Here is a 13,864-nt window from a genome sequence, read left to right on the forward strand (position 1 = left end):
TTCACTTCACTTCAAATCATTTATTTCCCTTTATGATTATGGAAAATTAGGTTAAAATGTCATAATTTATTTAAACAATAGATCCCTACTTAAGTTATTGGGTAGTTTATTTAGAAATTTATAACTTAAGTATAAGAAGAATGAGATTTATAACTGATTTATAGTGAAGTATGTGAATAAATACATTGACATTGTATCAGTTGACAAAACAGGAAAGAGCAGAATATTTTATCATCAGTATCATTATAGTAGAATTTGGAAATGCTGTGTTGATATTTTTTGTTTGTTTGTTTAAGTTAGATTTTCTTTTTCTTGCTTTACAGAATTTTGTGGTTTTCTGTCAAACCTCAACATGAATCAGCCATAGGTATACATATATCCCCTCCCTTTTGAATCTCCCTCCCATCTTCTTCCCCACCCCACCCCTCTAGGTTGATACAGAGTCCCTGTTTGAGTTTTCTGAGCCATACAGCAAATTCTCGTTGGCTATCTATTTTACATATGGTAATGTAAGTTTCCATGTTACTCTTTCCATACATCTCACCCTCTCCTCCCCTCTCCCCATATCTATAAGTCTATTCTCTATGTCTCTTTCTGCATTGCTGCCCTGTAAATATATTCTTCAGTACCATTTTTCTAAATTCCGTATATATGCATTGGAATACGATATTTATCTTTCTCTCTCTCACTTCACTCTGTATAATAGGTTCTAGGTTCATCCACCTCATCAGAACTGACTCAAATGTGTTCCTTCTTATGGTTGAGTGATGTTCCACTGTGTATATGTACCACAATTTCTTTATCCATTCATCTGTTGATGGATATTTAGGTTGCTTCCACTGTTCCTAGCTTGTTATAGGGCTTCCCTTGTGGCTCAGACTGTAAAGCGTCTGCCTACAATGCAGGAGACCCAGGTTTGATCCCTGGGTTGGGAAGTTCCCCTGGAGAAGGAAATGGCAACCCACTCCAGTATTCTTGCCTGGAAAATCCCATGGATAGAGGAGCCTGGTAGGCTGCAGTCCATGGGGTCACAAAGAGTCGGACACAACTGAGCGACTTCACTTCACTTCCATGTTCTAGCTATTGTAAATAGTTCTGCAATGAACAATGGGATACATGTTTAATTTTGGTTTCCTTAGGGTATATGCCTAGGAGTGGAATTGCTGGGCCATATGGTGCTTTTATTCCTAGTTTTGTAAGGAATCTCCATACCATTTTCCATAGTGGCTGTATCAATTTACATTCCCACCAACAGTGCAAGAGTATTCCCATTTCTACACATATTCTCCAGCATTTGTTTGTAGACTTTTGATGATGGTCATTCTGACCAGTGCCAGGTAATATCTTATTGTAGTTTTGATTTGCATTTTTCTAATAATGAGCGATTTGAGCATCTTTTCATGTGTTTGTTATGTCTTTGTTGTGTATGTGTATGTCTTCTTTGGAGAAATATCTGTTAGGATTCCGCCCCCCCCCAAGTTTTTGATTGGGTTTTTTGCTTTTCTGGTATTGAGTTGTATGAGCTGCTTGTATATTTTGGAAATTAATCCTTTGTCAATTGTTTCATTTGCTATTATTTTCTCCCATTCTGGGGGTTGTCTTTTCACCTTGCTTGTAGTTTCCTTTGCTGTGCAAAAGTCTTTAAGTTTAATCAGGGCCCACTTGTTTACTTTTGCTTTCATTTCTGTTACTCTAGGAGGTGGGTCATAGAGGATCTTGTTTTGATTTATGTCATTGAGTGTTCTGCCTATGTTTTCCTCTAAGAGTTTTATAGTTTCTGGTCGTAATTTAGGACTTTAATCCATTTTGAATTTATCTTTGTATATCGTGTTAGGAAGTGTTCTAATTTCATTCTTTTACATGTAGATACCCAGTTTTCCCAGGACCATTTATTGAAGAGGATGTCTTTGCCCCCCTGTATATTCTTGCCTCATTTTTTTAAAAATAAGGTACCCATAGGTGCATGGGTTTATTTCCGGGGTTTCTATGTGGTTCCACTGGTCTATATTTCTGTTTTTGTGACAACACCATGCTGTCTTGATGACTGTAGCTTTGTAGTAAAATCTGAAGTCAAGAAGGTTGATTCCTGCAGGTCCATTCTTCTTTCTCAAGACTGCTTTGGCTATTTTGGGTCTTTTGTTTTTCCATATGAATTATGAAATTTTTGTCCAAATTCTGTGAAAAATGCCATTTTTCATTTGATAGGATCATACTGAATCTGCAGATTGCATTTGGTAGTATTGTCATTTTCACAATATTGATTCTTCCTACCTTGGAACATGGAATATCTCTCCATGTGTTTATGTCATCATTGATTTCTTCCATTAGTGTCTTATAATTTTCTTTGTACAGTTCTTTTGTCTCCTTAGGTAAGTTTATTCCTAGATATTTAATTATTTTTGTTGCAATGGTGAATGGGATTGATTCCTTAATTTCTCTGATTTTTAATTATTAGTATATAGAAATGCAAGTGATTTCTATGCATTGATTTTGTATCCTGCAACTTTGCTAAATTCACTGATTAGCTTTAGTAATTTTTTGATACTGTCTTTAGGGTTTTCTGTGTACAGCATCGTGTCATCTGCAAGCAGTGAGAGATTTACTTTTTTTCTGACATGGATTCCTTTTATTTCTTTTTCTTCTCTGGTTGCTGTGTCTAGGACTTCCAGAGCTATGCTGAATAACAATGATGAAAGTGGACACCCTTGTCTTGTTCCTGATCTTAGGGGGAATGCTTGCAGTTTTTCACCATTGAGAATAATGTTTGCTGTAGGCTTATCATATATGGCCTTTACTATGTTGAGGTAGGTTCCTTCTATGCCCATTTTTTGAACAGCTTTAATCATAAATAGGTGCTGAATTTTGTCAAAGGCTTTTCCTGCATCTATTGAGATGATCATATGGTTTTTGTCTTTCAATTCGTTAATATGGTGTTTCACATTGATTGATTTGCATATACTGAAGAATCCTTGCATCCCTGGAATAAGCCCAACTTGATCATGTTTGTAAGAGCTTTTTGATGTGTTGTTGAATTCTGTTTGCTAAAATTTTGTTGAGGATTTTTGCATCTATGTTCATCAGTGATATTGGCCTGTAGTTTTCTTTTTTTGTGTTATCTTTGTCTGGTTTTGGAATCAGGGTGATGGTGGCCTCCTAGAATGAGTTTGGAAGTTTTCCTTCCTCTGCAATTCTTAAAAGAGTATATGTATGTGTGTGTGTGTATATATATATATATATGTGTGTGTGTGTGTGTGTGTGTGTGTGTGTGTTTATTGGAGGCTAATTACTTTACAATATTTTAGTGGTTTTGTCATACCTTGACAGAAGGATAGACATTAGCTCTTCTCTAAATGTTTGATAGAATTCTCCTGTGAGGTCATCTCATCCTGGACTTTTGTTTTTTGGGAGATTTTTTTTATCACAGCTTCAATTTCAGTGCTTATAATTAGGTTGTTCATAATTTCTATTTCTTTCTGGTTCCAAATTGAACTTTTCTAAGAATCTGTCCATTTCTTCCAGTTTATCCACTTTATTGCCATATAGTTGTTCATAATAGTCTCTTATAATCCTTTGCATTTCTTCATTATCTGTTGTAACTTCTCCATTTTCATTTCTAACTTTGTTGATTTGATGCTTCTCTCTTTTGTTCTTGATTAGTCTGGCTAAATGTTTATCAATTTTGTTTATCTTCTCAAAGAATCAGCTTTTAGTTTTATTAATCTATACTATTGTTTCTTTCATTTCTTTTTCATTTATTTCTGCTCAGTTCTTTTATGACTTCTTTCCTTCTACTAATTTTGTTTTTGTTGTTGTTGTTGTTTTTCTTTTTCCAGTTGTTTTAGGTGTAAAGTTTTTCTTCTTTCTTAAGGTAGAGTTGTATTGCTATAAACTTGCCTCTTAGAACTGCTTTTGCTGCTTCCCATAGGTTTTGAGTTGTAGTGTTTTCATTGTCATTTGTTTCTAGAAATTTTTTGATTTCTTTTTGATTTATTCAGTAACCTGTTGGTTATTTAGAAACGTGTTATTTGATTTTCATGTGTCTGTGTTCTTTACAATCTTTTTTTTCCTTTTCTTGTAATTCATATGTAGTCTCATAGCATTGTGGTCAGAGAAATTTTTCAATTTTCTTAAATTCACTGAGGTTTGATTTGTGAACTAAGATGTGGTCTTTCCTGGCAAATGTTCTATGTGTACTTGAGAAGAAGGTGTATTCTTCTGCATTTGGATGGAATGTCCTGATGATATCAGTGAGATCTGTCTCATCTAATGTATCATTTAAGACTTGTGTTTCCTTATTAATTTTCTGTTTTGATGATCTTTCCATTGGTGTGAGTGTGGTGTTAAAGTCTCCTACTACTATTGCATTACTGTCAATTTCTCCTTTTATGTCTGTTGGTGTTTGTCTTATATATTGAGGTGCTCCTATGTTGGGTGCATAGATATTTACAATTGTTATGTCTTCCTCTTGGATTGATCCCTTAATCATTGTGTAGTGTCCTTCCTTATCTCATGTAATCTTCTTTATTTTAAGGTCTATTTTGTCTGATATGAGGATTATTATCCAGCTTTCTTTTGCTTCCCATTTGCATGGAATGTATTTTTCCATCCTCTCACTTTTGGTCTATATGTGTCTTTAGGTCTGAAGTGTGTTTCTTGTAGACAGCATATATATGGGTCTTATTTTTGTGTCCATTCAGCCAGTCTGTGTCTTTTGGTTGGAGTATTTAATCCATTTATATTTAAAGTAATTATTTATATATATGTTCCTATTGCCATTTTCTTAATTGTTTGGGGTTGATTTGGTAGATCTTTTTTCTTCTCTTGTATTTCTTGACTATATAAGTCCCTTTAACATTTGTTGTAAAGCTGGTTTGGTGGTACTGAATTCTCTTAACTTTTGCTTGTCTGAAAAGCTTTTTATTTCTCCATCAATTTTGAATGAGATACATGCCATGTACAGTAATCTTGGTTGTAGATTTTTCCTTTTTAGTACTTTACATATATCCTGCCATTCCCTTTTGCCCTGTAGAGTTTTTGCTGAAAGATCAGCTGTTAAGGGTATGGGGTTTCCCTTGTATATTACTTGTTGCCTCTCCCTTGCTGCTTTTAATATTCTTTATTTGTGTTTAGTCTTTGTTAGTTTGATTAGTATGGGTCTTGGCGTGTTTCTCCTTGTGTTTACCCTGTATGGGACTCTTTGTGCCTCTGGGACTTGATTGACTATTTCCTTTTCCGTGGTGGGGAAATTTTCAACTATAATCTCTTCAAAAATTTTCTCATACCCATTCTTATTCTCTTCCTCTTCTGGAACCCCTATAATTTGAATGTTTGTGTATTTGATATTGTCCCAGACATCTCTGAAACTACCCTCAGTTCTTTTCATTCTTTTTACTTTATTCTCCTCTTCAGAACTTATTTCTACCATTTTATCTTCCAGTTCTTCTGCTTCAGATATTCTGCTATTGATTCCATCCAGAGTATTTTCAATTTCAGTAATTGTGTTGTTTGTCTCTGTATGTTTATTCTTTAATTCTTCTAGGTCTTGTTAATTGATTCTTGCATTTTCTCCATTCTGTTTTCAAGGTTTTTTTTTTTTTTTTTTTTTATCATCTTTACTGTCATTATTCTGACTTATTTTTCAGGTAGTTTGCCTATTTCCTCTTCATATATTTGGACTTCTGTGTTTCTAGTTTGTTCCTTCATTTGTAGTATTTCTATGCCTTTTCATTATTATTTTTAACTTACTGTGTTTGAGGTCCCCCTTTCCAAGGTTCAAGGTTGAATATTTTCTTTCTTTTGGTTTCTTCCCTCCAAAAGTTTGTCGAGCAGTTTGTATAAACTTCACATAGGGTGAGATTTTTGCTGAGTTTTTGTTTGTTTGGTTTTCCTTTGATGAGCAATGCTGAGTGAGGTGGTAGTCCTATCTGCTGATAATTGGGTTTGCATTTTTCTTTTGTTTGTTGTTTATATGAGGTGTCCTGCACAGGGTGCTACTGGTGCTTGGATGATGGCAGGTCTTGTATTCAAGTGATTTCCTTTGTGTGAGTTCTCACTATTTTATACTCCCTACGGTTAGTTCTCTGGAGAAGGAAATGGCAACCCACTCCAGTGTTCTTGCCTGGAGAATCTCAGGGATGGGGGAGCCTGGTGGGCTGCTGTCTATGGGGTCACACAGAGTCAGACACAACTGAAGCGACTTAGCAGCAGCAGCAGGGTTAGTTCTCTGGTCGTCTAGGACCTTGGATCTGTGTTCCTACTCCAAAGACTTAAGGCTTGATCTCTGCTCAGGAATGAAGGTTCCACAAGTGGTTTGTTATGGCATTAAATGAGATTAAAACAAATATTCAAAAATGCAAAACCAAAGATGAATCCCAGACAACTGGCATTTACCAAATCAGGCAAGTAATAATTAAAATAATGGAATATATACATATACACCCACGAGCAAAGTCAAAAAGTCTAACAAAAATATAGTACAACAGGTTGACCCAGAGAACAAAGGAAATAAAAAATGACATATACCAGTTAAGAAGAAAAATAAGCACAAAGTGGAAAAGGAAACTACAGCAAGGAGCCATGTGGGGAATAAAGCAATGAAAACAAAACTAACAAATATGTTTAGAGGAAGGGAAAGAAAGGAAAGAAAGAATAGATATGAAAAGTTAAAGAGAGGTAGATAAAGATTTATATACATTAAAGATTAACTATAAGGGGAAAAGAACAGCAGGATAGGCAAAGGAATAAATGTAGAAAAAATGTAATAGCTTTAAAAAATTAAAAACTAATATTATAGAAAAATAAAATAAATGAAGAAGAAAAAAAAAAATCAAAACTCCTCAGATCTGCAAAGTCCCAACGTAGAGGCAGAGGTTTATAAAAACAATAAAAATTGTGACTGAATATACACATGTACACATACACCCATAAGCAAAATCAAAAGAGTACAACAGAAATAAAATACAATAGATTGACCCAGTGAGCAAAGGAAACCCAAAATTATATCTATCAGAACAAAACTAACTAAAGCACAAACTGGAAAACAAAACTAAAGCAAATTGCCAATTGGGGAATAAAGCATTGAAAATAAAACCAGCAAATATCTTGAGAGGAAAAAAAAAGAAAGAAAGATTAGATATCAAAGTTAAATAGAGGTAGATGAAGAAGATTTATATACATTAAAGATTAACTGCAAGAGGAAAAGGACAGTAGGAAAAGCAAACAAAAAAATAAATGTAGGAAAAATAATAGGTTTGAAAATTTTAAAAAGAGAGAAAAGAAAAAGAAAAGAAAACTCCCCAGAACTGCAAAAGCCCAACCTAGGGGCAGGGGTTTACAATAGTAAAAAGTGTGACTGAGGGAAGAAAAAAAAAAAAAAAAAAAAAAAAAAAAAAAAAAAACCTCGAAAGCATAATTAAATTTCATAGTGCCAATAAAAGTGACAACTACAACAGAGGATGAAAAGAAAGGAAAAAATCCAAAAGAATCTACAGAACAAGTCAAAACATAAGAATAAGGTTTTCTTGAGCCACTCCTATCAGAGTTCTTTCCTCGCTGGGAGTCACAGTCCATCTCACCTCCCTAGGATGCCCTCCAACACTGTGCTGATATCTGGATCTATTGTGGGGGCAGCTCAGAGTCTAACCTGGCCCTACTCCTGTGTGTTCTTTCCTCCAATGTCCACAGCTATCAGAACTAATGTGTTTTCTTTTGTTGGAGCTCTCAATTACCTTTTATATATTCCATAGACACAGAGTCTGCCTAGTTGATCATGTGGATTTAACCTGAAGCTTGTACAGCTGGTGGGATGGTTTTGGGTCTTCCTCCTTAGCCACACTGCCCCTGAGTTTAAATTGTGGTTTTATTTCCACCTCTGGATGTGGATTGTCCACTGGGGTTTCCTCGTTATGCTGCCCTGGAGGACTTGGGTTTGCCCCTATGAGGGCCAAGTGTGGAGGTGGTGCAGCTGCTTGGGTCGCAGGGGTTCTGGCAGCACCAGGTACTCAGGGGAGTTGGTGGCTAGGGCAGCAGGAAATATAGTGCTCTAGAAGGGTATGGCAACCAGTATTGGTCAACACACTCCAGAATTCTTGCCTGGAGAATCCCACTCCCTGACAGAGAAGCCTGGCAGGCCACAGTCTACAGGATTGCAAAGAGTCAGACACTACCAAAGTGACTCTGTGCACATAGATGCAAGACTTTTTTTTTTCGCCTGTGGCAGCTCAATCCCAATGAGAGTTGAGCATGAAGCTGGCACAGCTGCTTGGCTTGCAGGGACGCTGGTGGTGTCAAATGTGCAGGGACACGAACTGCCTCTCCCACAAGTGTTATGGCCCTATCAGAGTCTTTTTTTGAGCCTCTTGTAGCTGGTGATCAGAAGGCCTCTTGGGCCTGTCATTCTCCATAGCTCCCACCCTTCAGGCACTTAAAAGGCTCCCTTACCTGAGGTCCTTCTCTGGTGTTTTGAGCATCAGGCACATAGAGGGGGCCCCCTGACTGGTGTGCTACTCTGTAGATTGACACATCAAGCACTTATGGGGCACCTTAGGTGAGGTCCTACTCTGCAGTTTGGCGCACCAGTCACTTAAAGGGGCACCCAGGGTGGGGTCCTACTCAGTAGTTCAGTGTGTCAGGCATTTGATGGGCCAGCCTCTCTGTTGTTCAGCTGCCAATGCTGGTGAGTGGGGTGAGAGAGGCTATGGTGATAGCTCCACCCCCTACGCGTGACTCAGCAGTATCACTTTGCTTCCATGGCTGCCTGGCTTTTCTCCACAGGCATTTCCCACCACAGTCTCCTCCCTCACATCCCCTTGATTCGTCTCTCCGCAGTCAACAGCAGCCCTCACCCTGGGATTGCTCCACAATCCCTAAACGACAGCTCCCAGCAGCTGCACCTTCCGGGGCATCTACTCCCTGCCTGGGGTATGTGTGGCTACAGCAAGGACTATCTGATTCTCATTCCATTTGGACTGCCACAGATCAGCTGTTTCACTCTCAGCCTTCATTGTTTCTCCTCTAACTCAGACAATTGCCCCAATGTGGGGATCAGACCCCTGTTTCTGTTCCCCCACCTGCCGAGGGCAGGTCCAGTCTTACTAACATTCCTAGTTTCCCTAGTTCCTTCACCCTACCGGGTTTTGCTTGGGTCTATATATTCTTTTCCACTGGTCAGATCCTCCTGTCTGCTCTCAGCTGGTGTTTTGCATGCACTTCTGTGTCTGAAGGTCTATTCTTGATGTATTTGTGGATAGAGATGTATTCCATGTTCACCTACTCCTCCACCATCTTGTTCTTCCCATGGAGGCTTTTCTTTATTCTATTAAATCTTCAGTCATATTGCTTGCTGTATTTTTAAAGCCTATGTTTAATATGTCTTATCAGTTATAAAAATGACTTAAATGTAAAAAAAATCTATTTAATTGAATTATTTAAAACTGTTTGAGTTGGTTAAACCTCAAGAGACTTTGTAATTTCATGCACAAGCTAAATCATATTATGTTTTGCTTAATGGAGCTAAGTGTTTGGTGATTTCAGTCAATTATCACTGCTAATTATAAACATTGATTTAAAGTGACTTGCTTTTGATCTTTTGAAGTAGATTTCTTCCAACACATCTTGCTTCCTCAAATGCTATTGAATTTCAGCATGTAAATGTTGAATTTAATTACTTGAATTATCCAAATTTAAATATTAAAAATCTGGTATGTTAGAGGTATACAGATATAATTAATTTTTCCATGTGAGATAAGAAATAATACTGAAAAGATGAGACCGTGTTCATATATAGAGTTCTTAATGTACTTGTTTAACAAAGTCAGAATTAGTGTTCACTTGTCCCTTGGGTGAAGTTATGTTTTAAAAAGGCATGTAATTAATTTAAAAGAGTATTTTGGCTAAAATAGTCATATAAATAATAATGTTAAGTTATAAAACACACAAAATGTTATATTGTGTAGATAATGGAAAATACTAATTATTTTTAATTAGTATTAATTAAGTATTAATATATACTACCTAAATTATAATGGGGCTTACTATCAATTTTTTTCAAATTTCTTATAACAAAATCAGAATAACATTTGAAAAGATACCTTACCCAGTATGTGGCAGTCCTCTTTAAATGATGTTGTTGTTTAGTAGCTAAGTCGTGTGCAACTCTTTGCAACCCTATGGACTATAGCCTGCCAGGCTCCACTGTCCATGGTGATTCTCCAGGCAAGAATCCTGGAATGGGTTGCCATGCCCTCCTCCAGGGTATCTTCCCAACCCAGGGATTGAACCCAGGTCTACCTTATTGCAGGTAGATGCGAATCCTTCCTTTCCTTTCTTGCCTCCACCACAAATTCATTGATGAAATGAAGTTCATTGAAGTTGCATAGTATAATTAATACATTATAATTAATAGCATAATTCACTATTGTATCACAAAGACAAAGATTAACATTAACACGTTAACCTCACTTGGCTTTAGGAAAGCCCTATGAATGTTTATATAGAAACATATATAGCTTGCACTATTTCCAGATACTAGAAGCCTTGTTAATACCCCTGATGGTGGTTTGCACATGGCAGTTATTGCTTAACTCTCTTTATCTTTGAAAATACATGAACCAATAAATATAAGCAAATAACTTGTAATATTTAGTTCATGTTTTAAAGAACAACAACAAAAAAGAAAAATCTTCCATTTCCCAGGGAGAGAGACTGGGTTTAAATAAAAGATCTTGGGACTTTCCCCCGATAGATGTCCTAATTTCCTTGACCACTGACTGCTGTGTGCATCCCCATTTGACCACTTCCCATATGTGTCTATTGCATTCTTCCTGTGCCTTAGGTATGTGAGACCCAGATACCTTGTTTCTTTCCAAGTATTCAAATGAAGACAAAGTGTAACAAAGGAAAGGACTTAAGGAGCCCTTCTGTGCCTGTATCTAATTTAGTTTTCAAATTCCTGGATAACAAACTTGATCCTCTTGCTCTATTGACATGAGACTTTGTTTGCCTTGAAAGAAATAGTACTTATTTCATATGAGAGGAAAGAAGAATTGCTATTGAAAGGGAAAAAAATGTACCTATTAAAAAACTTAGCCACACATATTCGGGTACAGCTCTTATTAAGAGGTGATGTCTGTATCTGCCACCATCCTCACAAACTACTCCACCTTGAAACTAAAAGGCTTGTAACTGCTTTGACAATGAAAGTTATATGATGTAACTTTCAGTGCTGGATCATAAAAGGCCACAAAGCGTCTGTAGCCTAGAAAACTGTCTTAGAGCCTATAGCCACTGCTCCGTGACAATGCCAATACCCACATGGAGAGACCACATATAGGCATTCTGATAGACCCCAGCTGAAACTAGCGTTTGTTTCATAAATTTTATTAGATGATGGACAATACATTCCCTATCGTTGAGCTGCAGATTTTTCTGACAGGGCCTTGCTGACCACCTTTCTTTGAAAGCTTCTTGAAAACTATGTAGGCAAATATGAATTAGCTTTTTCCCTAGGGCAAGTTTAGCCTTCAGTCAGTTCACTTCAGTTGCTCAGTCGTATCTGACTCCTTGTGACCCCATGAACCGCAGCATGCCAGGCCTCCCTGTCCATCACCAACTCCCGGGGTTTAGCCAAATTCATGCCTATTAAGTCAGTGATGCCATCCAGCCATCTCATCCTCTGTCATCCCCTTCTCATACTGCCTTCAATCTTTCCCAACATCAAGGTCTTTTCAAATTAGTCAGCTTTTTGCATCAAGTGGCCAAAGTATTGAAGTTTCAGCTTCAACATTAGTCCCACCAATAAACACCCAGGACTGATCTCATTTAGAATGGACTGGTTGGATCGCCTTGCAGTTCAAGGGACTCTCAAGAGTCTTCTCCAACACCACAGTTCAAAAGCATCAATTCTTCTGTGCTCAACTTTCGTTATAGTCCAACTCTCACATCCATATCGGAGAAGGCATTGGCACCCCACTCCAGTACTCATTTGCCTGGAAAATCCCCTGGATGGAGGAGCCTGGTAGGCTTCAGTACATGGGATTGCTAAGAGTTGGACACGACTGAGAGAATTCACTTTCACTTTTCAGTTTCGTGCATTTGAGAAGGAAATGGCAATCCATTCCAGTGTTCTTGCCTGGAGAAACCCAGGGATGGGGGAGCCTGGTGGGCTGCTGTCTATGGGGTCGCACAGAGTCAGACTTGACTGAAATGACTTAGCAGGAGCAGCACATCCATACATGACCACTGGAAATACCATAGCCTTGACTAGACGGACCTTTGTTGACAAAGTAATGCCTCTGCTTTTTAATATGCTGTCTAGGTTGGTCATAACTTTCCTTCCAAGGAGTAAGTGTCTTTTAATTTCATGGCTGCAATCAGGATCTGCAGTGATTTTGGAGCCCCCCAAAATAAAGTCAGTCACTGTTTCCACTGTTTCCCCATCTATTTGCTATGAAGTGATGGGACCAGAAGCCATGATCTTAGTTTTCTGAATGTTGAGCTTTTTTTTTTTTTTTTTTAATTTTATTTTATTTTTAAACTTTACATAACTGTATTAGTTTTGCCAAATATCAAAATGAATCCGCCACAGGTATACATGTGTTCCCCATCCTGAACCCTACTCCCTCCTCCCTCCCCATTCCATCCCTCTGGGTCATCCCAGTGCACCAGCTCCAAGCATCCAGTATCGTGCATCGAACCTGGACTGGCGACTCGTTTCATACATATATTTTACATGTTTCAATACCATTCTCCCAAATCATCCCACCCTCTCCCTCTCCCACAGAGTCCAAAAGACTGTTCTATACATCAGTGTCTCTTTTGCTGTCTCATATACAGGCTTATTGTTACCATCTTTCTAAATTCCATATATTTGCGTTAGTATACTGTATTGGTGTTTTTCTTTCTGGCTTACTTCACTCTGTATAATAGGCTCCAGTTTCATCCACCTCATTAGAACTGATTTAAATGTATTCTTTTTAATGGCTGAGTAATACTCCATTGTGTATATGTACCACCGCTTTCTTATCCATTCATCTGCTGATGGGCATCTAGGTTGCTTCCATGTCCTGGCTATTATAAACAGTGCTGCGATGAACATTGGGGTACATGTGTCTCTTTCCCTTCTGGTTTCCTCAGTGTGTATTACCAGCAGTGGGATTGCTGGATCATAAAGCAGTTCTATTTCCAGTTTTTTAAGGAATCTCCACACTGTTCTCCATAGTGGCTGTACTAGTTTGCATTCCCACCAACAGTGCAAGAGGGTTCCCTTTTCTCCACACCCTCTCCAGCATTTATTGCTTGTAGACTTTTGGATCGCAGCCATTCTGACTGGTGTGAAATGGTACCTCATAGTGGTTTTGATTTGCATTTCTCTGATAATGAGTGATGTTGAGCATCTTTTCATGTGTTTGTTAGCCATCTGTATGTCTTCTTTGGAAGAATCAATATAGTGAAAATGAGTATACTACCCAAAGCAATCTATAGATTCAATGCAATCCCTATCAAGCTACCAACAGCATTTTTCACAGAGCTAGAACAAATAATTTCACAATTTGTATGGAAATACAAAAAACCTCGAATAGCCAAAGCGATCTTGAGAAAGAAGAATGGAACTGGAGGAATCAACCTACCTGACTTCAGGCTCTACTACAAAGCCACAGTTATCAAGACAGTATGGTACTGGCACAAAGACAGAAATATAGATCAATGGAACAAAATAGAAAGCCCAGAGATAAATCCACGCACATATGGACACCTTATCTTTGACAAAGGAGGCAAGAATATACAATGGATTAAAGACAATCTCTTTAACAAGTGGTGCTGGGAAATCTGGTCAACCACTTGTAAAAGAATGAAACTAGAACACTTT

The sequence above is a fragment of the Bubalus bubalis genome, chromosome 7 (assembly GCF_019923935.1).
Source record: "Bubalus bubalis isolate 160015118507 breed Murrah chromosome 7, NDDB_SH_1, whole genome shotgun sequence".
Taxonomy (NCBI): domain Eukaryota; kingdom Metazoa; phylum Chordata; class Mammalia; order Artiodactyla; family Bovidae; genus Bubalus; species Bubalus bubalis.